Genomic DNA, 26,798 nt, shown 5'->3' on the forward strand with positions numbered 1-26,798 from the left:
TTTCCATTTTAGCTATTATGAATATAGATTGTTTTCATTTTAGCTATTATGAGTTGAGCTGTTATGTTCACAGATGGGTCTTTTTGTAGACATCTATTCTCATATTTCCTGGGTAATATCTAGGAAAAAATGAATTGCTGAGTGATAGTGTAAGTATATATTTGCATTTATTAAAAAATTCTAAAATTTCATATATGTTTCTACAATTTTTTGCACCTTCCTTCAGTGTATGAGAATATGGTTTCTGCTGCACATTCTCAGAAACCCTTGATATTACCAACCTTTGAAATTTAGACATTTTGGGGGATGGATAGAGATATCTCATTATGTTTTTAATTTGCATTTTTCTAATGACTAATGGTTCAGAGCGTATTTTAATGCACTACCTAACCATTCACATAATTCTTTTGAGAAGGGCGAACTCAAATCTTTACACCATTTCTTTTTGATTTATTCATTCTTGGTACTGATTTGAATGAGCTCTTTACATACTATATGCAAGTCTGTTGTGAAATATACATATTACAAGGGTTTCTCCCAGTGTGTGACTTCTAGTTTCATTTTTTTTAACTGTGTGTTTTGACTAGCAGAAGTTTACAATGTCAAAGGAGACCAAATAATCAATATTTTTATTTTATGCTCATGTGATTTTGTGTCCTAAGACATCTTTGCCTAGCCCAGGGCCTTGAAAAATGTTCTGATGTTTTAGTCTGTAAGTTTTACAGTTTGGGTTTTATATTTAGGTATATGATCAATCTTGAGTTAATAATGTTTGTGCACTGCAGCAAGTAAAGATTTTTTTTTTAATTTTCCATGTCTTGAACATGCTTTTCTTTCTATCATTAAATTATATTGCCAGTTTTGTTGAAAATCAGTCAATTCATGTGTGAGTATGCTTTTGGACCTTTTATTCTGTTACAATATTCTTTGTATTGTCTTGACATTTGGTTCGATTAGACTTGAAATCAGGAAGCTAATTCAAGGCCCTCTGAATTTTCCAATAAATTTTAGAATCGGCTTATAAATTTCTCCAAAAGAAAACAGAAAATTCTGGAGGAATTTTAATTGCTCTTTTATTGACTCGGTAGGTCACTTTGAAGAGAATTAATAGTACAACAATATTCAGTTTTTAATGCAAAAACATCGTATATATGTCTACTTAGGTGTTCTGTTTCTTTTAGCAAATTTTAAGAGATTTTAGGGTGGAAGGATTGCATATGATTCATTTTCTGAAAATAGGATATCTACTATTATGTATTATTTTCACTATTATAAATTATCTTTTTAAAAATTGAATTTCCATTTATTGGTTGCTAATGTAGAAGTAAAACATTTTATCATGAAATGCCTTATATTCTGGACTTTGATAAATCACTTATTTAATATTAACTTTTTTTGTGGACTTCCTAATGATTTTTATGTGCACAATCATTTCATCTATGAGTAGAGACAGATTTACTTTCTACTGTTCAGTCCAAACAACTTTTATTATTTTTCTTGCCTTGCTGTATTGGCTAGGAATTCTAGTACAACACTGATTAGAAGTGATAAGTAAGAAAATTACAGTTTTGTTCTTACTCTGAGGAAAACATTCAGTTTTTCACCATTAAGTATACTGTTTACTATAAACATTTCATAAATCTCCTTTACCAGGTTGACATAAATCTTATTTTATTGTGGAATTGACTTGCGCCCCTCTCCCTTGTTCTCTGGAGACAGCGTTTTCTAGGTCCATCATATAGCATTTGTGGTTTCTCCCCAAGTCAGACTGATGACCATCCCTCCACCTAATTCTTGAGACATTAGCTCTAAAGGGATCCTTATGTAACCTTCCACCCATCTGCCAAAATCACATCCTAGGAGAAGATTATATTTCATGTCTTTGCCACTTTCCCTGACTGATCTCTAAGTGTTTGAGAATCCTACTAGGCAAGGGAAGCAGAGAGCTAATTCTCCTGTTGATTTTCAAGAAGTAAATGTGGCTCAGACTTGAGGATGGCCGCTAGGTGATGAGTGATCCCCAACTAAAAACCACCAAGGAAACACAGGCCTCATCCTTACAACTGCAAGGAATTAAAACCTTTCAATCATCTAAATAAGCTTGGAAGAAGCCTCCGACCTCAGACGAGGCTGGCCACCACTTCACTTTCACCCTAGTGAGAAACTAAGCAGAGGACCGAATTAACTTGTATTGGGATTCCTAATCCATGAAAACTGAAGAACATTGGATGATAATAAATGTTGTTGTTTTTTAATCCATTATGTTTCTATTGATTTGTTATCTAGCAATAGAAAAGTAATAAAATATCCCTACATCCTCTGCTGTTCTACATTTCCTAATTTCTGGAGGAACATCACCAACATCTATGGAGTGCAATGCTCATCTTGAAATAATATGAAAATGCAGTTCTGGGTCTTGTATAAATTTAAATTTTAGATAATGAGAAATGACTTATTGTTATAATTTCTTACAAAATACTGTAAATTAAGTTAACATATGCTTTCTAAGTTGATGTTTCATACTTATTTTGAGACCTTAGCAGTTCCTGTTTTACATGTGACATGTGTTTTCTACTACTTTACAATTCACGCACAATGTCCTAATCCAAGCATAGAATAACAAAATCAGCATTTCCTATTATTTTGAAATTCCTGAGCAAATTTAAATGATAGGTGTAGAAATTGCATGACTGATTCAGAGAATACAAGATGGGAAGCTGTATACTAGTTGGCCCATAAGATATTTTCATTTCATCCGATTCAGATGGCATAGCCTTTAGAAGCACCTTTTATTAGCAAAATGTTTTAGACTGATATAAATTTGACTAAGTGGCAAAGCAATTTGTCATAACTCAAAATGCTTTTCTCCCTTCCTACTGAGACATTGAAGAACTTCTTGGATGTTTATCATCATTAATTTCACTCTGTAGTTATACCATAATGCGATAAAACATCAGGGAACCAAAATACCATATTGGATAAGTACTTAAAACATTTGCAACCTGTAAATTGAATATTTGTTTAAATACACTTGTCTGATTACAAAAGAGAATAAATGTTCATTGTAGTGAATGTGAAAACTGCAGATAAGCAAAATAAAGGGCAATAAGAACTTCTTAAAATTCAGTTTTAAATTCTTACACTATTATAGAATATATCTACAACACATTTGGAAATAAGTAATTGACAGGGTAAAAATAATGGTATTGTTCACATATGTACATATATATATTTGAGTAGTAATAAGTTGGTATTTTAATAAAATATAGCTGTTATGCATTTTTATTTTTTTTCTATTTCTAGAAATCATTTTTCTCTTAGTCTATTTGTAAATATGTTTAAACATTTTACTTTTTCCTAGTGGGTATCCATCATCAAATATGTTAGAATATTTCCTACTTGATTTTTACTATTACTTTGTGCTCATTGTTTTAACTTTGTGTGTTTGTGTATGTGTGATTTGACATTTAAAGGTTTTAAATATTCATGCATTTCAAATTAATCAATCTATTGCATTTTGGTTTTTGTCTTTGTTTTCATACTTAGCAAAACTTTCTCCCTCACAAATGTATATAAAATATTCTAGCATTCCCAGAAAAGTATGAGTAAATGGAAATCCCTGAAAGACCTTCAATTTTTTTTAGCCAGTGAATTCTTCAGTCAATCTTTGCAAGATATTCTGCCTCAGTGTCTCTGATGAAAAGGAAAGGGTTACAGACACACTTTTAACCTTTATCTTCGCATGCATGTACCTTATTTTTGTAACCTTTAAGTTGTTGATAAACCAGGAATTCAATGTGTGCCCTTTTTTAGTAATAAACTAGGAGTCGCACCCCTTCCACCAACATGTTTCTTATTTTTTAATTCTTTTTGTTTGTTTACTGAAAACTTGAATTCTAATTTAAATTCCCTAAGCATTACTTAAACCTTAATATTCAGATTTTCTATTTCTTTTTTTGGTAAATTTTCTTACAATTTCATTTTGTTTTTGTTTTTATTTATTTTTTATTACAATTTCATTTTAATCACCAATAAGTATAAGGGAGAATCAATGAAAACAATGCCAGATGGCTGTGTTCTAAACCAGAATTTTAAGACAAAGAAACATCCCATTTTTTGCCTCCATATCCCATCCTCAGAGCAGAGGCCAAATGGGTTTCTACTGGCCTAAGACTCAAGAAAGGAACATGGTCACTGAGTGATCAGTGGGTCGTCACAGCACTGTTTCACTTAAAAGTTATTTATCTCAATGTACTCACTGTAAATATGAAACTCTAGACATAAAACCCTAGAATACAGTGAAAAATCCATTACAATCTTGCCAACTAAAGACAAACATTCTTAATATGGGCTGGTCTTTGAGAAGGCAGGAAAGGCAAGCTGTCACACAACGTTTTATAAAGGGTGAAACAATAATAGAAATTATTTTTACTATCATTTTCATCATTAAAATGTATTTGTCATTCTCGAGAATCCTATAATGAACAAGATAAAACATTTCAAAAATATTTTCAAAGCTTTTATTGTTTAAATTCATCATTATATACAGGCTACCATGTTCCAACTTTTTAAATCAACACCCCCCTCCCTTTATTTTCCATCATCTCTGCAGTTCTAAAAACAGTTTCTTACTTACAAAAGGTGCTCTAGATATTTATAAAAGGAGGGATCATGTTTCATAATTTTTGAGAGTTTTCTAATCTTAGAGAATGGCCATTTGTCAAGGGACATTTGTACAAAAGGCAGTATCTGTTCTTTTTTTAAAACATAGATGTATGAATTAATAAACCTTTGAAAATATTATATTGCAATTTAGCATAGTTCAGAGGAAAGAAAATATCTACTGAAGTGAATCTGTGATAAAACAATGTTTAATCTCTGTGGTGCTATGGAAGATAAAACAGAAGACTGAACTGATCTTAAACTTGTACCTGTATTATGGAGCATGTCTGCTATTTTCATAAATCTTTTGAAATTTGATTATGGATTAGTGGAAATAAGGGTCTCCAATCCTCTAAGCATAAAATAATCTTGTTTTTAATGATATGTTGCTTTCAATAAAATCTCATTAAAATCAAATGGCATGCATTCACTTAGAAGTCAGTAAAACAACAACTTTGAAACTAATTCCTAATTTGAAAGTTAAAAAAAAAAGAGTAGAAAATGACTACTATAAGTCTGAAAATTCTCCCTTATCTAATGAAAATTTGGTATTAAGGATAATAAGAGCAAACCACTTCAACCATGTAGATATAATTTTGTGAGGTAATTTGTCACTAGTTCTATGATGGTCATAGAGATTACTGGGCTCAGATTCATGAAAACTGGCATTAAATATGAGATGTATGATAAATCTTGGAAAAAATCAAATTTAAAATGAATTTCCTCCTGAATAAACCAAATTTGAATACTCTTACATTCATTGGTTCTTAATTTCCCTCATTGATTTTGCAGAAATTAGTCTCTAGCAAGCAAACCAGTCATTCAACTGCTGTTTATGAAAACTGACAAGGTCTAAAAAACTAGATTTCAGGTACCCTGATCCCCAGATTAGACATGGCCTTTCACCCCCGTTATATGTAATTCAGGCTTCATCTCTAGCAACTTATGTTTTCCATCTTTGGCCTCAGATATCCTAAATATTTAGGCTGAGCCTTTTGCTTCACTGACTGAATTCAGCAGCAGTAACCTACTTCTCCTCCCTCATTTGGAGAGTTAGTGTTTAAATGGAAAGATGTGAAACAATTACAGATATGGGGCATTTACTAGTCGTATGACTTCAGCAAATCTTGTAGCCATTCTTCATGTCATTCAATCATTAATTTACTGATTTAACAAATGTGTGTGCATGTATGCATACTTGCACACATAGTACACAGACACGTGAAGAGAGAGAGAGAGAGAAGCAGGTATTTTATACTGTGTACACTGCTGCCTTGGAGATAAAACAGTAAACCAAGCAGATAAAAACACTCATCCTCATTGAGCATACCAGATTTATTGGAACTCACAATTGTGACCTAAATTATCAGCTGGATTTCACTTTTCTAAGTAACTATTTAGAAGAATACCTAGAGAGATTCTTTAGCCCTGATGATTCAAGTTGCAGAGAAGGAGAACTGATTGAGACCCACACATAAATTTAAAAAAATTTTTGTAATTTATTCTGCAGATATCTGAAACATAAAAATATGTATTTTGCACTGAATAGTACATACTACAAATTTTTACCCTGAGATGAACTTTTAATCCTTTTTTATGAAGAATTAAAACTCTAAGATAGGTTTGCAAAGAAATATCTCCTCTAAAATATTTATTTTTGATTTTTGTGTACTTGGTTAATAAGTAGGATCTACCTTATTGATTATGGGGAATTCTCAGTCTTGTGTTCTGTAATAACTTAATTTAAGACTTCATATGAGGACTTTTAAGAAAATGTATTTATTTTACTTTCTCTAGAACAAATGGGATATTTCTATTATTTTAAATTTATTATCCCTAGCATACAACTTCCAGCTCTGATTCTTGATCTCTTATATGAACATTCTGCGACTTGGCCCTTTGTTTGAATTTAACAAGCTGTACATTTGATTGGAAAAACAAGACCCATGTTGACTTTTAACTCATAAAGCTGTCCCATTATGACAGGAGTTCTACCAATGTTTTTCTAATGGAACCGCAGCTTTTGCTATCATAACCTAATTATTATCATTATGGTCTCACTTATTGTCCAGGTTTGTGTAATTTTATTAGCTGATTTATTTAAGAAGGGAGTATAAATGTTTAAACTTTGTTTGAAAAATGAGAGGGGATATTTGTGATATGAATCTCAGGGATGAACCTGACCCTGGCACTGTGGGATCAACAATGCCTGCCTGTCCAAAAGGGGGAAAATAATTGTAACAAGTAAGATATCAGCAACTGAGAGTTTAAATAGAGCCAAAAGGTTACTCTGGAGGCTATTGTTATGCAAGCTTCAGCTAGACATTGTTACTTATAGTTTGCCAAACCCCAACCAAAACCATTCTTGCCAACCCTAAAGAATACCTAGGGCTCTATCTAAGAGTCTACAAAAGTTTCCATCCATTATGATTACTTTCTGGAGACCTACAATCTATAGGTGGGTTCCTAGGCCAGATAAATCCTGAATCCCAGAGGGGCCAGCTTCTCCAGAACATCAACTAGTTCCGTCCCCCATCCCATATAATCAGCAGCCCTTTCAGACATGAAAAGGTTAGAATGGGCATAATCCAAATACCCCTAAAGATTGGGAGAAAGATCAAAGGAGAAGGAGCAGTTATAACAGAGAAGATAGGATTTAACAAATGAGTATGATTGCTGAATCATTATATTTCTAAAAATGGTCTTTAATGACATAAATAAATATAACATTTATTGGTCATTTTTGGATATAGTTTCTTTTCTTTTCTTTTTTCCTTGGTCAGGGCACTGGGAATTGAACCCAGGTCTCTGGCACGGCAGGCAAGAACTCTGCCTTCTGAACCACTGTGGCCTACCTTGGACATAGTTTCTTTAGAAGCATGTTCACTCCACAAATTATGCTCCAATACATTTTTCTACTTTTCTTACTGTGGCTGTAAAGACAGTAGAGCTTATAGAAATGAGTACAGACTTAGGGAAACAAATTAGGTTCAAATTTGGCACTTACTACCTAGGTGACATTACACAAGTTACATCATCTCTCTGTGCCTCAGTTTCTTCGAGTACAATATTGGGACATAAATTGAAACAAACTTGTAGGTGATTGCAAGGATCCAATCAGTTATTATTAAGCCATCTTCGGCGATCTCCGGCAATGTCCGGAGGTCTGGGGGTTCGCGCCGCGCCTGCGCACTCTGCCCGCCTGCTCCGCTGAGGCCCGGCTGCAGCCCAGTGGCGCAGTGTGCGGATCGCGGTAGTCGGCGTTTATCGCGGCTCGGCGGGCGTTGGCGCCGGTAGTTGACCCTCAGGGAGCCGCGGCGGTTCAGTCAGCGGCGGGGCGGCCTGGCCCGTGGCCCCGGGCGCTTGCGTGGGGCCGGGCGGCCGCAACCGAAGCTGAAGGCGGACGGGGAGCCGGAGCGGAAGCGGCGGGGGCGGCACGGAACCCGGCCGTGGCCAGGTGAGCGGGGAGCCGGGCGCAGGGCCGTCGTCGCTGCGTTTCCCTTGCGGGTCCCTCGTGCGCGCCCTGGCGCTGCTGGAACCCTCGGGAGGGGCTTCGCCGAGACCGTGAGGAAATTCAACAGCAGGAAAGGGCTGAACGGTCTGACTGCCGGATCGTCTCGGCCGCGCAGCCGCCGCAGCCCGCACCACCCGGCAGCCGCGAGCCGGAGATTGCCGAGATGCTGCAGGCCGAGCACTTCAGCTCTGCAAGGTGAGCCGGGGCAGGCGCGCGGGTGGCGTAGCGCGGGGAGGGAGGTAGCGGGCGCGGGTGGCGGAGCACACGGCAGGGCTTCGTGCTGGGCGGTGTCGGGGTGCGGGGCAGGGGAAGTAGCGCGGCGCGGGTGGTGAGGCTCGGCCTGGGAGTGGGGTGGTTGGACAGGGGAGCGGGGCGCCGGGCGGGGGAGCCGGGCAGTGGGTGCAGGGAGTGGGATGCCGGGCGCGGGAGTGGGGCGGCGGAGCGGAGTCAGGGAGCGGGGTTTTAGATATTTCTCTGTGAGGGCTTGGGCCTGGCGGGGTCTTCTGAGTTGCTCCAAGCACCTGTTAGAGAGGAGGGGGTGCTGGCCTCACATATAGTGAGCCCCTTTGCCTTCCTTTTATTTTTTATAATTTTTTTTTACTGTGAATATGACATTTATACAAAAAGCAATATATTTTGAAGCAGATTGTAAGAAATAGTTATCAAACAAGAGTTTGATATGGGTTACAATTCCACAATTTTGGGTTTTCTAGCTGCTCCAAGACGCTAGCGACATAATAGAAATACCAATATAGTGATTTAGCAGTCATGCTCATTTGTTACATTCTAAATTCTCTGTTGTAACACCTCCTTCTCCTTTCACCCTTCTCCCAATCTTTAGGGATATTTGGGTTCTTCCCTTTCTAACTTTTTCATGTTGCAAAGGGGTATCGGCAATATAAGATAGGGGGGTGGAACTAGTTGATGTTCTTGGAGAGGCTGGTCCCTCTGCGTTTCAGGGCTTACCTGGCCTAGGAACCATCTGGAGTTTGTAGGTTTCTAGAAGTAATCTTAGTGTGTGAAGCTTGTGTAGAGTCTCTGATAAAACCGTGGGTGTTCTTTAGGGTTGACAGGAATGGTGTTGGTTGGGGTTGGTAGACCATGGTAATTAGCAGTATCTAGCTGAAGCTTGTGTAAGAGTAGCCTCCAGAGCAGCCTTTTGACTGTACTTGAACACCCTTAGCCACTGATACCTTATCTTGTTACATTTCTTTTTCCCCTTTTGTTCCAGAAGGCATTGTTGATCCCATGTGCCAGAGCTAGACTCATCCCTGGGAGTCATGTCCCATGTTCCCAGGAAGACTTTCACCCTGGATGTCATGTCCTACAAAGAGGGAAAGGTAAAGATTTTACTTGTTATGTTGGGCTTAGAGAGAGAGGGGCCACATCTGAGCAGCCAAAGAGATGCCCTGGAGGTAACTCTTCGGCATACCTATAGGTAGGCTTTGCATGGCTGCTACATACATGAGCTTCACAAGAGCAAGCCTCAAGATCAAGAGCTTTGCCTATTGACTTAATATTCCCTAACGTTTCAGACAGTATCAGGGGTTTCCTTCATGGCAAAGCTTAATAGTTCCATATTTTTATCTCCCGTTCCTCGAGGGACTTTACCAATACATTTTACTTATCTGGTCAGCATACTCTGGAATATATCTGGCGTTATATAAAGCTGTACAGAATCACAAGACCTCGTTACCATCTGGACTCTGTGTGCTTGGGTTGTTTAAATGAGCTATCTGTACATGTTGAGTTAGATTGTGTGTTGCAGAAAATTTAGGTTTTGGACAGAATAAACTTCTCTTCCTTTGATCTCATATAGTTGGTAAAGTTCTGAATACAATGCTGTCCTTACTCGTGTATTCTGATCTACCTTATTCCTGACCTGGTTGGCTTCGTTCTTATCTCTAATTCAAACCTGATCTCTTTTTCAGTTTCTTTAGCAGTTGTTGCATGTAGTAATGCTGACTTTCAGAGCTACAGAAATCCAACTCTGAGTCTTAGGTGTCACACAGGTAGCCAAAGTTCCAGGGAGGTGCTAGATTCTACATATATAGCACAGCATCTCAAAATCTAGGTATAACGTTTGTAGCTCCTGACTAAATGTGACTACTATAAGACCTTAAAATCCACACCCAAATTTTCTTATGAATATTTTCTAAAAGAGACCATACAATATTCTTTGTTTTTCTCTGGCTTATTTTATACAACATAATGTCCCCAAGGTTTATTCACCTCGTTGGTTGCCTCACGACTTCATTCCATTCTGTAACAGCACAGTATTCCATCACAAATACATACCAGAGTTCACCATTCTACTTCTCAGTGTATCTTTCAGCCAGCTCCTTCCATTGGACATCATGTATAATGTCCACTGTCAACAATCCATCTCTCACATTATCTCACTTAGTTGTATAATCATCAGCACTCTCAAGCTTTGACAATGTTCGTTGCTGTAAAGAGAAAAATAACAGATAAATGTATCCTTACCAATAGAATTTCCAAACCTCCCCTTAACTCTTTTCCCTCCCTCCCAGTTGTTTAGCACTGGTATTGCTGTGGTACTGGTGATGTCTTCCTGTTAAACATATACCACAGTGTGCAATAGTTGTTTTTCCCTTGTACTCTGATATTATTTATTCTTTGAACAAGATTCATACCTTTGGAGTAGTTCATGCAAGAACTTATTTATATGTATAGCGTCATCACTAGAATACATGGCTCTATACAACCCCTTTGGATCATGTTCACCTTCAATACAGCAGTATTACTTACAGACCCACTAATGAACTGCCTTCAGTTCTGTCTGTTCCTTACATTTAAGTTCAGCCTCATTAGCTAACCATTCACCCATCTCTGGCTTCTGTGTATCTCTAGGTCCCCTATATTCTATATTATAAGCCTCTGAGTTTATCTTTACCAGGGTCATAATCGCGGAATAATAAGGTATTTATCCTTTTGTGCATGGCTTATTTCTTTCAGCATTGTGCCTTCATGGTTCATCTAAGTTGTCATATGCTTCAGGACCTCATTTTGTCTTATGCTGCATAATATTCCATCATGTGTATGTACCACATTTTGTTCATCCACTGGTCTGTAGATGGAAGCTTGGGTGGTTACTATCTTTTGGCAGTTGTGAATAATGCTGCTGTGAACATCAGTGTGCAAATATCTGTCTGTGCCACTGCTCTCAGTCTTCTTTGAAACTTCCTTAACTGGAATTCTATCATTTTGCAGTAAATGTCCAATAGTATTTGAAAAACACAGTCGGTCAACTGCTTCTTTGCCTATTTTATAATTGGATTGTTTGTTCTTTTCTTGTTGAGTTGAATGTTTTCTTTACATATACAGTATATCAAGCCTTTACCTGATACACGGTTTCCAAATATTTTCTCCCATTGAGTTGGCTGCATCTTCACCTTTCTGACCCCTTTGCTTTCTGACTGTTGCCTGCATTATCCAAGTCAGAGGCTCCACAAGTGCAAACTCCTGTGTACCAAGGCACATTATCGTCATGGGTATTTTTTGATCCTGTGAAAAAGCATTTTCTTTCTGGTGAATTATAATAAGTACGTTAATGAAAGTGCTTGATTAGGTACCTTTGGGTCTATTCCATGATGATACGCCTATTAATGAAGTAATCAGCTTGTTGGAGACCTACACTTTGTAATTTTATTTGAAATAGTTTGCATTTGTACATTTTCCTTAATATTTTCATTGACGCAATAGATAGCTTTAAAGATAAAAGTGGATGTGAGTTTATTTTTAAAATTGTGGCTTTGTAGATGTGTGAACATTTTGGTAAAAACACAACAACCTTATTTTCACTTATGGAACAGAAACAGTTGAAAAATGAATTATATGGGTAAAAACAACTCATCAGGCTCTTTAATGCCGAATCCATGTGCACGGTGTCTGCTTTGGAATTAGATTATCACATGCCCCTTCTGGGCAGATAGGCGTAGCATAACTTCATGGAAAGTGTTGTCTTTTAAACTTCTAGGAAAAAAATATAGTTGCCCGTCTTTGCATTGTTTTTCAGTATCAGCAGGTATGGGTATAACTTTATTCAGTGAACAAGACTAATTTCCTCTTGATTCTGTTCTCTGGGCTCCAAATTAGTCCTTTTGGAAGTTGTTTTACAGGCAGACGATGAGAGTGGTGACGTGGGGAGCTTATGGCATCGGATTTATTGGTGCCATGATGCAAAAATGCGTCAATCCACTATAATTTATAGCCACCTCAATGAGGGAGAATACAGTGTGTTTTAAATAGAAAATAGCTATTTTTTATTTAAAACTTTAGGTTTACTTAATACACTATGTTCTCTGTAAATACATAAATATTCCTCGAAATTGTGTGCTTGTTATAGTGAAATAATGCTTTGTGTTTTCTTTTATCCTTTTTAAAATTAGGGATTTTTAAAAATAGCTTTTGATCCTGTTTTCCTTTCAAAATAAGTACCATCTGGAACTTGTGTGGGTTGGCTCCCAGCTGAGGCTCCTGGTGCGCGGTGACCCCACCCATGGCCTCTTGGAAGTGTGCTTTGTGTCCTCAGGAGGGGTGTCCCTGCCTCCCACAGGGCTCTGCAGCCATGGCCTCGGCTGCAGCAGTGCTTCCTGCTGAGGGCTTTTCCTTTGAGTTTTCTTTTTGTCTTTTGACAAGGGAAAATAGTGTTGAACCACATTTTTCCATCTATTTAGCCTTCATACTATATTTTTCATAATGCTTTATTTTCTTTTAAGATTCACTTTGCTGTACTTGAGAAAACAACTTAACCATTAGGCATCTGAGAATGGATGATGGGATAAAAAATAGATTTAACTTATTTCATCCCAGTTACTACTCTAATTATATATTGGTATACATGCCACAGTTTCTTTTTCATTTTGAAGCTTGCTTCAGTCACATTAAAAGAAGCAGTTGACTGACCTAGTTTTTAAAACACTATTGGACTTTTATTGTAAATGTTAGAATAGAGTTCTTGTTAAGGAAGTTTTAAATGCTGACCTAAGAATTTTTTGCAGTTATTCTTAGCATTTTGTTAAGTTCCGCTGTGGGAATAGTGTGCAGTACAGTTTCTCTAGGGTAGTAGGCTAGCGGAATGTTAAGGCTGTGCGTCAGCAGCAAAAACAAAGTATAATCCCTTATAACCGTGAAGTGTGACTGACTTTTTTATTAATTAAAAAAAATTTTAGTTATTAAAACCAATCAACACAATATGAACATTCATTTTTTATCACATAGTTGTGTATTCATCATCATGATCGTTGCTTAGAACATTTGTTGGCAACAAAAAGAAAACAGAAAAAAACATTCATACATACCATACCCCTTACCCCTCCCATTCATTGATCACTAGCATTTCAATCTACTAAATTTATTTTGACATTTGTTCCACCCATTATTTATTTATTTTTATCCATATGTTTTACTCATCTGTCCATAAGGTAGGTAGATAAAAGAAACATCAGACACGCGGTTTTCACAGTCACACAGTCAAATTGCAAAAGCTTTATCTTTATACAACCATCTTCAAAAAACATGGCTATTTGAACATAGGTTTACATTTTCTGGCACTTCACTTCAGCCTCTCTGTTATACTTAACTCAAAAGGTGATATCTATTTAATGCATAAGATAACCTCTAGGATAACCTTTCAGCTCTGTTTGGAATCTCTCAGCCACTGATGCTTTATTTTGTCTCATTTCTCTCTTCACCCTTTGGTAGAGAAGGTTTTCTCAATCCCTTGATGCTGAGTCCCAGCTCATTCTAGGATTTCTGTCCCATGTTGCCAGGAAGGTCCACGCTCCTGGAAGTCATGTTCCACATAGAGAATGGAAGGGCAGTGAGTTGTGTTGTGTTGGCTGAGAAAGAGAGGCCACATCTGAGCAACAAAAGAGGTTCTCTTGGGAGTGACTCTTAGGCCTGTTGTTTGTGGGGTTAAGTTTTGTTCTACAGGCAAAAAATACATGATCTTCAAGAAGAGGTTTTAAATTGATACTTGTTGAGTGGGTGAAATTATATAATAGTTTCTCAATTCTGTCAATATACTTTGTTACTGACAAAGGTTTCATATTGCAAAGGTATTCAGAAGTTGTAATATACAAAATGGAATGCCCTGCATGATATTAAACTTTGGTAAAGATGTTAAAGTATTTTGAGCTATACCTTTTGATTCAGTTAGAAGCTAGTTCAGAGAGGAGTTGCAGATTGGAATGTAAGACCTGTGAGGAGATATCAAGAGAATTTACAAATGATAGATTTGAAGAAAGGAAGTCTGAAAATTACTTTATGAATCTTTTATATATAATGCTTAATTATATGTAGGCCTCCAGTGTTGTCAGCATTTCTCACCTGTGACTGTGTGTTAGAATCTTTTCTGGAGCTGAGAAAACAAAACACACGCACAGTGTCTGCACATGAGCTGGAGTTCTTCTCTGAAGGTTGTGGCTCAGCCAGCCTGGCAGGGCCAATGTCTGCCTTTTTGTTGCCAAACCTCCATGGACGCTCCTGACGCAGAGCACAGGTTCTCACGGGTGGGTGGTGGGTGTGAAACATGGTGGTGCAGTGTGTTTAGAAGGAGGGGTCCCTTGTAAGCAAGCCTGAGACTGCACATCTCGAGGATGTGGCCACAGGGAGGGCCTGATGCTGTGCCCTGTGCCCCACCGGGGAGTGAGGCCCATATGACTGGCAGCCTGGGACCTGCTGGCACTGGGGGCACCAGGCCTGCATCGCGGTGCCCCTTCTAGCCGAGTGCCATGGCAGTGGGGAGAGCATGTGCTTCATTCATTACTGGACTTTTGGAAAATATCATCCTTATTTTCTTCTTCAACCCTGGCAGCATATTACTGTACTTTTAGAACCTATGCAAGATATTAGGGTTTTCAGTCACTTCTCATTTTATATATATTCCGAGCTTCCCAAAACCGAGTTTGTCACTTCTTTAGAGGTTGGAAAAATATCATTACTTTCTTTGTCTTCATCCTCATTGACAGGAATTGACGAGTAGATTCTCTGAGGAAATGCGTAATCTTTAAAAACTTTTAAAGAATTCAGTTAGTACATACTGAGACTGCGATCTGATAGCATCGCATTTCCCACAGCTGCAGAGGTTGCCAGTGTGTGTGTCATATTTCAGGCATGCAGTGGTGCAGATAGCCAGGTGTCTAGGAACCGCAGCCCGCTGGGGACAGCTGCCCTCTTTACTGTCACTGCTGCCCCGCAGGGCAGCGTCCTGGCCAGAAGGGAGGATGTGCGGTGAGGCGCTGTTGCTGTGCTCGACTGGCCTGGGGGTGTAGATCCCTGGGGCAGCAGGGCTGCCAGGGACCCTCCGAGGATCTCGTGCCAGCCCCCAGGGAGGGGCTGAGAGCAGGGCCTTCTGCCACCCTCTCACGTTGGCTTTCAGGAGGATGGCCCTGCGCTCTCACGTGCGGCTCAGGTGCTCAGCGCACAGGAGCCCTCGTGTGCGGTGCTGAGTGGTCCCACCAAGGCGCTGCTCTTCGAAGGCGCGTGGTGTCTGTTTCCTTATGTTATTTCTCGGCTGTTTTCTCTTCGCACTTTTGTTGTTTCTCTTTCTTCCAGTGTCCTTGTTAGAAGTCTGCTCTTCTGATAAACCGTTACATGGTGTATCTTTGCTTGCTCTGTGTGCCCCCTCTCTTTTTACGGTGGGATCTTGGAAGGACGTGGCGGCAGAGTTACTTGTTCATCTTGCCATCTTGAATCAAAACCTCTTTTCCCTAGTTCTAAATCCATATATAATATTTTTAATTGGGATTTCCTGAATAATTTTCGTCCACATAATTTGTGGATTAATGTATATTTTAAATTATTAGATGGAAACATAAGTGATCAAATTTAGAAAAGGAATGGTATGTTTTTCTTAGGATTTTAATTTATATTTTTTTCTTGAAGATATTTCTTTATATAATCAAAATTAACTTAAAATAACCCTATATGTTTTTTGTTGTTTTTCATCTTTTAAACACTTCCTGTGTTTAAATTTTGAGTGAAGTGAAAATTTCAGTCTGAAAATATGACAAAAGGAAATAAGGAGTTTACTTGCAAAAGGCTGAACTGTAGTCATATTGGGATAAAGTGTAGTCCTATTGGGTTAGAATACCAAAACTTCACTGTTTTAAAATATACAGGTTAGTGGTTTTTAATATGTTCAGAGTTGTGCAGCCACTGCCACAGTCTGATTGCAGAATATTTTTGTCCCTCTCAAAAGAAGCCTTGTCCCGGTTAGTAGCTGACCCCAAGCATCTGTCCCCCCCCAAAGCAGTGTAGATATCCCCAACAGTCTGTCCACACCCAGGGCAGCATAGCTGTCCCCAAGTGTCTGTCCCCCCTCAAGGCAGCGTATCCGTCCCAAAACATCTGTCCCCGTTCTTCCCCCATCCAGGGCAGCATAGCTGTCCCCAAGTGTCTGTTCCCCCCTCAGGGCAAGTAACCATCCCCAAGCATCTATCCATGCCCCAGAGCAGCGTAGCCATCCCCAGGTGTCCGTCCCCCCAGGGCAGTTATGCTGTCTGTGTGCTCTCTGTGGATTTGCTTGTTTGGGGCATTTCTCGTACAGGGAATCGTGCGCATTAGATGACCTTTTGTGCCTGGTTTCCTTCATTTACTGTGATGTTTCCAGGACCCACCAAGCAGCTGAGGGGTTTTCCACCGCATGGGTTTCCATATTGTCCACTCATCGGGGGACAGGCATTTGGGTGGTCTCTACTTTGGGGCTGTTGCAGTTAAAGCTGCTGTGAACACTCGTTATGTCACTTTGTGTGGACCTGAGATTTCACTGCTCTGGTGGAATAGTCATGGCGTGGACGGCTGCAGCATGTGGTGACCTCTCAGCTTCCCTGGGGCGAGCCCCTCAGCCATGGGCTTAATCCTTTCCATCTGTCCATGCCCTGTAATTTGTTAGCATTTTGTTGCAGATTTTTGACCCTGTTCCTAGGGGATTTTCCTTAGTTTCTTGCAATGTCTCTGAGGCTGGTGATCTTAATTTTTTAAATGCTTTTTAAGATTGTATTCCCAAGGAAGCATGTTCTTCCGCAGTGGTATTTTCCAGGTCTCACCAGTTCTTTCATATGTGTTTCATATTCAGTTTTTCGCTTGCAGACACCACTGTGGTTGCCATTCTTGCTGCTTGGCCTTTGGACAAATGTGCACAAATGGAATTGATAGATTATGAATATATCTATAAGGTTTTCAGTACGTTTTTCTGAATTATCCTCCAAACAGGTTGTAACAGTTTGTATTTACCTCAGAGTGTCTGAAGGTTCAAAGGACCCTGAATCCCTATGGATATTATTATCATTTAGAAAAACAATTGTCAATTCTTGAACTCCTTTTCCATTTATCCCTCACCTGCTTCTGCACTTCCCTCTCCATCACTCCCCCCCCGACCCCCACCGCAGAGGCAGGGCTTCTGCATCTGTCTGTGCTGTCTCACGCCTGCTCCCTCTCTATCTGCCGAAGTTTAGGAGTTTTTTAAAGAATGTCTCCTGTTTCCAGTCTTTAATGACTCCAATTATAGGACATCCCTTTTGTTAAACCTCTTTTGGCCATTGTCTTTTCATTCACTGCCAGGTTATGTTGTACTCTTAGTAGCATTATTTGTATACGTATTATTTTATAGCATTTATATATACTGTGTATATTTTCACAATATTTTGTAATTATTTTTCCCACTCTGCCATTGTTCAGTGAGCGTTTTGAAGATAGGGGTATTTACTCATTCCTGTTTCATATTCGGCATCGCCATGGGCTGCCCCTCACATGTCACCTTAGGCGCTAGAATGTGGCATCTCCCCAGTGAAGACTCTGCGCAGAGCTGCCCTAGGACCAGCACACGGCTCCAGTGTTCCCTTACCCTGCCTGGGAGGAGCTCTTTATTGTGAAAATTAATATGCTTTTGGTACCACAGCTGTCATGGAAAGTGAGTTCTAGAATAATATTTCTTTGATTGGCATTCCTTTTGCCACCTTTTTGGTTTATGTTTACTTGCTACTAAAAATCATATTTGGTCTAGTTTTTTTAGTACCATTTTAGTCTTACACCAATCTGATTTTATTAAATACTCATGCAAAATATTGATTGTAAATGTTTCTTGTATGTTCATTCTCCAGTTTTAAGAGGACTTAAATTAAGGCTGAAAGTGACATTAGCGTATGAAAATTGACTCTTAATATGTTTTTCTTTGGTGCATAGTGAGGCTGGTGGTTTATAGTGTGGGTTCCAGGGTGGATCTGCCTGGGTTCAGAGTCCTTGCCCCCCCACTGACTGGCTGCATGGCCTTCTATGAAACTTCACCCCATTAGACCTGAGTTTCACCATTTGTAAAACCAGGACTTAGAGTTGAGGGGCTGTTGTGAGATCCACACACACAGAGTGCTCAGCTCACCTCACTGTGGCAGCTCGAGAACGCTGGTGTGCTAAGCTGCCTGCCCCTTTCTCCATCTCCTCCCACAGCAGCCATTTCAGCAGCAGGGTCAGTGCTTATTTCAAGTTTGGTGGTACAGTATCATAAAGTGAGTCGTTTTCCTTCCCCTGCTCTTTGTTCCTGCTCATCCATCCTCTACTCTTCCTGATTATTCGTCATTAATTGCTGGTTTTGTTGTCTTATTTCTTTCCTTATGTAATTCTTTGTTCCCTGTGTCGTTCTGAATCTGTGGTGGACCCCAGAAAAGCCATGCCCTTTGATCCTCATTCAATATTGCTGAGTGGGAGCAGTTTGATTGTTTCCATGAAGCTGTGACACACCCAATTGTTTTTACTTCTATCTGCTCTAAGATACTGGAGACTAAAAGAAATATCAATTAATGATTCAGCAGTCATATTTGTTTGTTAAACCCTACCTTCTCTGTTTAACACCACCATCACCTTTGATCTTTGTATTCCACTTTTTAGGGGTATTTGGGCTATGGCCATCCTAACTTTTTCATGTAGGAAGGGGCTGTCACTAATATGGGGTAGGGAGATGGAACTATCTGATGTTCTGGAGAGGCTGGGCTCTCTGGGTTTCAGGACTTATTTGGCCCAAAGACCCATCTGGAGGTTATAGGTTTTTGGAAATTTACCCTAGTGAATGGAACCTTTGTAAAATCTTATATATTGTCCTAGGTATTCTTTAGGATTGGCTGAAATGGTCCTGGTTGGGGTTTAGCAGGTATGATAGGTAGCAAGGTCTAACTGAAACTTGCATAAGAACAACCTCCAGAGTTGTCTCTCCATTCTCTTTGAACTCTCTCAGCCACTGATAGTTTATTAGTTACACTTTTTCTCCCTTCTGGTCAGGATGGAATTGTTGATCCCACGGTGCCAGATCTGGATTCATCCCTGGGAGTCTCTCCCACGCTGCCAGGGAGACTTTCACTCCTGGATGCCATGTCCCATGTAGGGGGGAGGGCAATGATTTCACTTGCAGAGTTGGGCTTAGAGAGAAGAGGCCACATTTGAGAAAAAAAGATGTCCTCCAGAAGTAACTCTTAGGCATACCTATAGGTAGGCTAAGCTTCTCTGCTAACTAATAAGCTTCACAAGAGCAAGCCTCAAGATAAAGGGCATGGCTTATTGAGTTGGGTGTCCCTAAAGTTTGACACAGTATCAGGGGATTCCCTGTAGGTAAAATTTAATAGTTCCATATTTTTTCTCCCATCCCTCAAGGGACTTTGCCAATGCTTTTTGATTATCTGCTTAATGTATTCTAGGATGTATCAGACATTACATAAAACTTTTTAGGATTAAAGGACCTCTTTCTTATTCTGGTCCTCCTGTATTTCAATTGTTCAATTGAGCTATCCAAACAGGCTGAGTTAGATTATGTGCTACAGAATATAAACCTTTCTTCCTTTGGTCTCAAAGAGTAGGTGCTGTTCTAAAATATAGACAATGTCTTCCTTACCCCTGTGTTCTTAATTATCTTAATCGGCTTCATTCTTATCTCTGAATTCCAGGTTATAGATACACGAAACAGCCTTAAAATCCAGAAATAACAATTACCAGTCCAGGCTAAATGTATCTGCTATAAGAGCTTACAGTCTAGGCTTTTAATACACATTTTCTCAATGAGACCATGCAATATTGTTCCTTCATTTCTGGCTTATTTTGCCTCATTAGTTGTCTCACTGGTTCATTCACATTGTTGCATGTCTCATCGTTCTGTTCTGTGGTCGCACAATATTTGATTACATGACCACACCATCGTTTGCCAATCTCCTCCTCAGTCAGTGCCTCCCTCAGCCACCTTCACTCATTAGGCATCAGTATAATGCTCAAAGTCCACAGTCCATCACATTGTCAATTTTAGATAATATCATTATTTCCAAGAGAAAGATAACCAATAAACACACCCTCACCAAACAGAAAATCTAAACCTCCCCTTAGCTCTTGTCCCTCCCGCATTATTTCCCTCTGCTGTTGCTGTTTCCTGTTGAATACAGCCCATAGCAGGCAATAGCAGTTTTCCCTGTTAAACTTTAGGGAAAATCATACCTTTGAAGTGGTTCTTGTAAGAACTTGTTTATATTTGTAGTGTTAATCAGTGGGACACGTGGGTCTGTACAACCCATTTCAATCAGTTCACCTTCAATATGGTAATATTACTTACAGACTCACTAAAGAACTGTCTTCACTTCCATCTGTTCCCTTGATGAGTTTACTTTGAAAGCCGATTTCCTTCACTCATCTGAGGTTTTGTATTTGTTCTTGTTCATCAGTAATTCCCCTTCAGACCAAGGCCTGGACCTGAGGCAGGGATGCAACTCCACAAGGACCCGTTTGGAGCGGGCAGGCAGTTTGCCAGCCTGCACTTTCCACTTTGTCCCAGCAGGTCGCACACTTGGGCCGCCGCCGCCTCCTCCCCCTCCTCCCCCAGGCCAGTACCTGCAGGTGAGCTGGTTGGAGACCATGCAATTCCAGCCAGGTCCCTGGTCCTGGTGTGCACCAAGAGCGGCTACCCCTGGGCTGTGGGTGAGCAGGGTTCACGTCCACAGAGTCCACTGGTGGGCCCGATGGGGCTGTGGGCACCAGGCTCTCTCTCTTCAGCTGACTTGGTCTCTGGACTGGGTATGTCAGCTGCCCCGAGCACAGCCAAACCGGATGTGCCTGTGGGGCGTGCAGCCGGCCATGGGGCGCAGGGCTGGCGCACTTCCCTGTCCTCACTTCTCTGTCCGTGCATTCCTGAGGTCTCTGGTGTCTCCCGTGTCTCCCTCTCCTTCCAGGGGGAGGCCCCCCACCCCGGTCTCTGCCAAAACCGAGACAGGGCGGCCTGTCTCAGGGTGGGGCCCAGCACCTTGCCCTTGTGCAGGGAAAGCAATCTGCTGCCTTCCGGGAGCCCCCCAGCTGCAGAGCCAGGAGGGATGGGTGCAGGGACACCCGCTCCTTTCAAAGCCACACTTGCCTGGGCGCTGCCACTTATCCTGAGTGGAGTCGTGATGCACTTGCTCACCCTGTTCTCTCTGGCCCAATCTCTCAGTTTTTTGTCCAGGACCTCCCTGCCTGCTATAGACCTTCTCTGGTCCCTCATGCCCTGGACTGAAGCCCAAGTCATTTTTCTATCATTTCTCCAATTGTTCCATGGAGTGGGGTGAACTCAGCCTCCCCTATACCACCATCTTCCCAGAAGTCAAGAGAATTAAATTGTATCACTGCATGTGGAGCCTGTCCACCGCCCCGTGGGCTCCAGAGGCCGCAGTTGCACTGCCTCCAGCCACAGTGAGCTCAGCCCCTGGCCTCAGGGTGGGGGTCCACAGCAGGGGGTGGCCTGAGGAGGACCTGGGCCCTGCCCCTCAGCAGTCACCCTCCCCCTGGCCACCCCGCAGCAGCTGCTGCCCATCCAGGTCCTTCTAATGCCAGGCAGGTACAGTGATGGCAAAGCATCACATTTCCCACATCTTGGTGAAAGCTGCCACAGGCCAGAGATTCAGGAGGAAGGAAAATGGACCCGGCTTCATTGGGGTGACTTCGCAGCCGTGGCCACCTGTGTCCCCCATTATATTTATTTCTCTATTTCGATGAGCCACTCTTTCCTTTAGGCCTTCCTTTTACTTTCTCTGCCTGTATTCTTTTCTCTCTCATTGACTTCTTAGAGTGAATATTTAAATAATTAATTTTCCCCTTTCTTCTAATATAGCCTCATAAGTATAAAATTTTCCACAAATTATTGCTTTAACTGCATTTCAAAAAGTTTGCTATATTAGTATTTTCCTCCTCATTGAGTTATAAGCATGTTTAAAGTTCCATCATCATTTCTTCTGTGAGCTATGAGTTTTTTGGAAGTGTGGTTTTAAACTTCCAGTCATATGGCATATTAGCAGTGTATATCCTTGGAATTTAAGAGATAAATCCACCAATTATGTATATTCATTATTTGGATCTTGATTTGATCAAATTAAAAAACATGTTATGAGATAATCAGGGAAATTTGAACACTGACTGGATACTTGATGATTTGAGGAATTTTTGTTAGTTTTAGCTGGTATAATGGTATTGTAGTTGTTGTTTTTTAGAATAGTACTTCTTTTATGGAGTTAGAGACTTAAATATTTATGGATGTGCTTGCTTCAGAATAACCCAAATGGGGTGATGAAAGAAAGGTTGGTCTTTAGGTGAATAATTGATGAAGCTACTTGAAAGGTGCGTGAGCCCCCTGAGCCTGCCGTATACCACTCCATCTGCATTTGTTTGTGTTAGGCAGTTTTCATGAGAAGTTTAAAGTTTATCTCTTTGATAATTTTCTTGATCTAATTGTACCAAAATCAGAGAATATAGAAAAAAGTGAAAATCAATGTATTTCTCAATTTATTGGGACTCCACTTTTGCTTCATGTCTTAATATTTTCAATTTTGATAAACGTGTCATTTGTGCTTGAGAAAAATATTTAATCCTTACATACCTATTCTTTCTGCCCTTCCTTCCTACCTGTCTATCTATCCAACTATTTATCATCTTTGCTGTATATCCATTAAATTAGGTTTGGTAATGCAAATTTTCCATGTTTTCTCTCTGTGTTTTTCTGCTTGGCCTATCTGAAATGCTGAGTAGCTTTGCAGGGTGGCTGCGATGCTGAGTCTGCATGACCTGGAAGGAAACCTGTGGCTTGGTAGAGGGGGGCCAGCACTGTCAGCACCCGCCCTTTTCCTCTTGTGAGTTGTAGAGTTGTCTTTTTGGTTATGCTGTTGTGTTCTCTCACCACAGTACGTGCAGGCACGGACACCTGCCGTTTTCTTTCTAAAACTTTTCATCACTGGAAAATCCTCAGCCCTTGTGCTTTTGAATATTTCCTCTCTCTCATTGTGTCTATATGTCTTTCTAAGATCTCCTCATACAGTCTTTGTGTCTCTTTATCTCTGTTTTGCATATTGCATCTTCTTTTCTCTGTCAGCTTCATTCTGTGTATCTCCTAACTCTCTCTTCAGCTCTGTCTAAGCTGCTAGTTTGCACCTCTAGAATGCTTCTAATTTCAATGAGTACAGTTTTCATCTTTTTATCTTTTGAACTGCCTTATCATTTTAGAAATTATTTCTTCTTGGCTACTTCCTTTCTAGAATTTATTATTTATTCTTTTCAATTTATTATTTGTAATTATTTTATACTTCATATCTGGTAATTCTGCAATTGGAAGTTATTAGGGGTCTAAATACATTGCTTATGTTTTATTTTTTTGATTAATACACGGTGTACTATTTCCTTATATGCTTGAACACTTTTAATGGCAATCTCATATTTAATTAAATGTAAAGAATATGAATTTGTAATGAATTTCAGTGTAATGAATGATTAAATTTGATAGTGTCATGTTTAATTGAATGTGTGGCTCCTGAGATTTTTAATTGGAAGTATTTTCCTTTAGAGAGGATGTGACTCTGGTTCTGCTGAGTGCCAGTGCTGTCACTAACCATGAAGGTCCCAGCCTAAGGTTGGGGTTCCAGATCCTGGGCCCCCACCTTGAGCCACAGTCAAGGCTTAGTATCCTGGTTTTTTAGTATTGGCACCAGTATGTACCCCAGGATAACCTCAGCTTCTGCTTTGTTTGCCTATTGTGCCCATGTCCGGTTTAACTCACTGTTATTTCTCTCTGCCCCTGGTGAGGCAGCCCATGGTGGTTTGCCTTATTTCCTTCTTGATCCAGAAAAATATTTTCATTATCACTATAGTTTATGTATGGACTGAATGGAACTCTCTGGGCATGGCAATTTCTTTGACCTTCTGTTGCTTGATTTGAATTATGGTCAATATATCTCTTAATCAGATATATCATGGACCATATCTTATAGAATTTTCTAAAATTTTCTATCCTTTTAAGGGAAACCTCCCATATTTTCAACACAGATATATATATTTTATCCTTAAAGCTTTAGCTTCTTTTGTTTGGTCCTTTCCATAGTTATAGGGATACAGAATTGTCAAACACATGGGAGCATCTAGTGTTCTTCAGATTGGAAGTCCATAAATTATTTTTTAAAAAGAAGGCTTGAGGATGAAGTTCTAGCTAAAAGGCATAGAAGTTGAAGTTGAATTTAATATTGACGGATTGATGGGTAGATGAGGTACTTCATGTTATATTTATCCAATACGTGAAAGTCATCAGTCTTTTCTCATAGAATAAAAACAATTTGATGCTAACATCAGAGAAGGGTGGCAATTAAGAGTGTATGATTGAGTAAGGAAGGGCTGGGCTGAGGGACACCAGGTTAGAAGCTCTTTATCGATCCACCAGACGTGAGGGACAAAGGGGTGGTTAGGGTAGTGACTTAGGGAAGGAAAGCAAAGCTGCTATTAACAGATGTAATAAGTTTTGGTCTCATTTATAAAGGATTGAGGGAGCGTGAGGGAAGCGACGTGCTGCGAATGAGTATAAATGGAGAGGCGTCATTTGGGGTGGGGAGGTGTTCATCAGAGCTCTCTAGAGAATCAAAACCAACAGGAGAGATCTATAAGTATGAGATTTATAAAGGGTCTCACACAACTGTGGGCATGCAAGAGTCTAGAATCCGCAGGGCAGGCTGTGAAGCTGGCGGCTCTGGTGAAGGGTCTGGACAAACTCCACGGGAGAGGCTCGTTGGCTAGAGAAGCAGTGAAAATTCTCTCTTCTCCTTCAAAGTCAGTTGAGTCACATCCACCTTTTTGGATCAGCTTGTCTGCAGGAGGTAAGCCCACTTGGCACAGGTGTGTCATCAGCCGCAGCTGCAGTTAGCTGACTGATGACGTCAGAAACCAGCCCCTGGTTACTCAACCAGCCACGATTATCCAGCGGCCAGGCCAGGCCAGTGCTTGCCTGACCAGACAGCTGAGCACCATCGCCTGGCCAGGTTGACCCCAGAACCTACCATCACAGGAGACCTGGGTGTCCACACGGGCTCTGCCTCTTATGAGCCATGTGACCATGTGACCAGTAGAGATTTGCTCAACTTTCTCTGGGCCTTAGTCTTTCTCATGTGTGTGCTGACGATTTAATGTATGCTTTGAGAAGTTATTTTGAAGGTAAAGAAATGTATATAAATCCTGTAAAAGCCTCAGGGGAAGGGCCCTACCTCACCTGACCTAGCGTCTCAGCTGGGTGAGTGCGGGCGTTTCTGAGCACATGCCACATCCCTGACTGGGGGGAGGGCCGCGGGGTCCCCACGTGGACAGCCATGGACAGTGGGCATGTGAAGGGTACATGGCAGGAAAACAAGACGGGCTGGCCCAAGGACATGCACTGTGCCTAGATGTGAGCCCCTCAGTCTGGGCAAGCCACGCCTGAGCCCACCATCCCACCAGGCCCTCTTGGAGAACCAGGGGTGATGGGCCTGCCACCTGCCAGGTGACAGCACTGAAGGGGAAGTTGTTAAAATGGGACGAGCAAGGTCAGGAGCTGCGCGAGCAGAGGGGCAGGACTTTATCAGTGTGGAAGGCCCAGTTGAGATTGGACAGGTTCTTTTACAGCCAGGCTTTATTATTTGGAGTTTTGAGGGGATTATTTGGGTTTTTGAGGGGATTGAGGATAATTTCATTGAATAGTTTCTCTGGAACAACATATATTTGAGAATAATGAATTCAACATAAAATATACTGTCTGTAAAGCAGTAGACATTAAAATACTATGGTAGTGACACAGAATTAGAAAAACTAAGGGAACCAGAATAGGGGACCTTGAAACAGCCAGGGATCTCTGGGAAATAAATATACAGAATACTAATGGTAGGACTTATTGATCACTGGGGGAAAGCCTGAATTGAGTATTTAATAAATGGGTATTTAGGAAAATTGGGACATTCAGAAATAAAAAATTAAATTTTTACCTCATATATATAAATAAATACATTTTAGATGAAAGCATTGACAGATATTTTGGCAGGGAGATAATAAATCCTGATTAAAAAAAGTTGATTTTTGTGGTGCCTAAGAGGTAGCTTACTGTATCTACCAAAAAAAAAAAAGGAAGAAAGATAGATGTGAAATGATTTTCCATTCCAATTATGGATATATACCAGAATGGATTTTTTTTAATTCACCAGGTAATACTAAATATTTTATTACTTTTATTATTCAGTAATTTTTGTGTTACTAGTTACTCAAATGTGTTCATTTGGCTAAGGACTTTTGAGTATATGCTGCACATTTTCCCGTATACTTAGAGGCT

The 26,798-nt window shown here is 40.3% G+C and overlaps 1 pseudogene across 1 annotated transcript in view; it reads left to right on the forward strand.

Annotated features, from left to right (window-relative positions):
• The first annotated feature begins 8,144 nt into the window (after positions 1-8,144).
• LOC143673989 (cadherin-15-like) overlaps positions 8,145-26,798 on the forward strand; it is a 28,475-nt pseudogene continuing 9,821 nt past the window's right edge. The window contains exons 1-2 of the transcript XR_013170811.1: positions 8,145-8,371; positions 9,408-9,516. The product of XR_013170811.1 is annotated as a cadherin-15-like (transcript). The remainder of the gene's footprint in view (positions 8,372-9,407; positions 9,517-26,798) is intronic.

Source organism: Tamandua tetradactyla, chromosome 2 (genome assembly GCF_023851605.1).
Source record: "Tamandua tetradactyla isolate mTamTet1 chromosome 2, mTamTet1.pri, whole genome shotgun sequence".
In the NCBI taxonomy this organism is placed as follows: domain Eukaryota; kingdom Metazoa; phylum Chordata; class Mammalia; order Pilosa; family Myrmecophagidae; genus Tamandua; species Tamandua tetradactyla.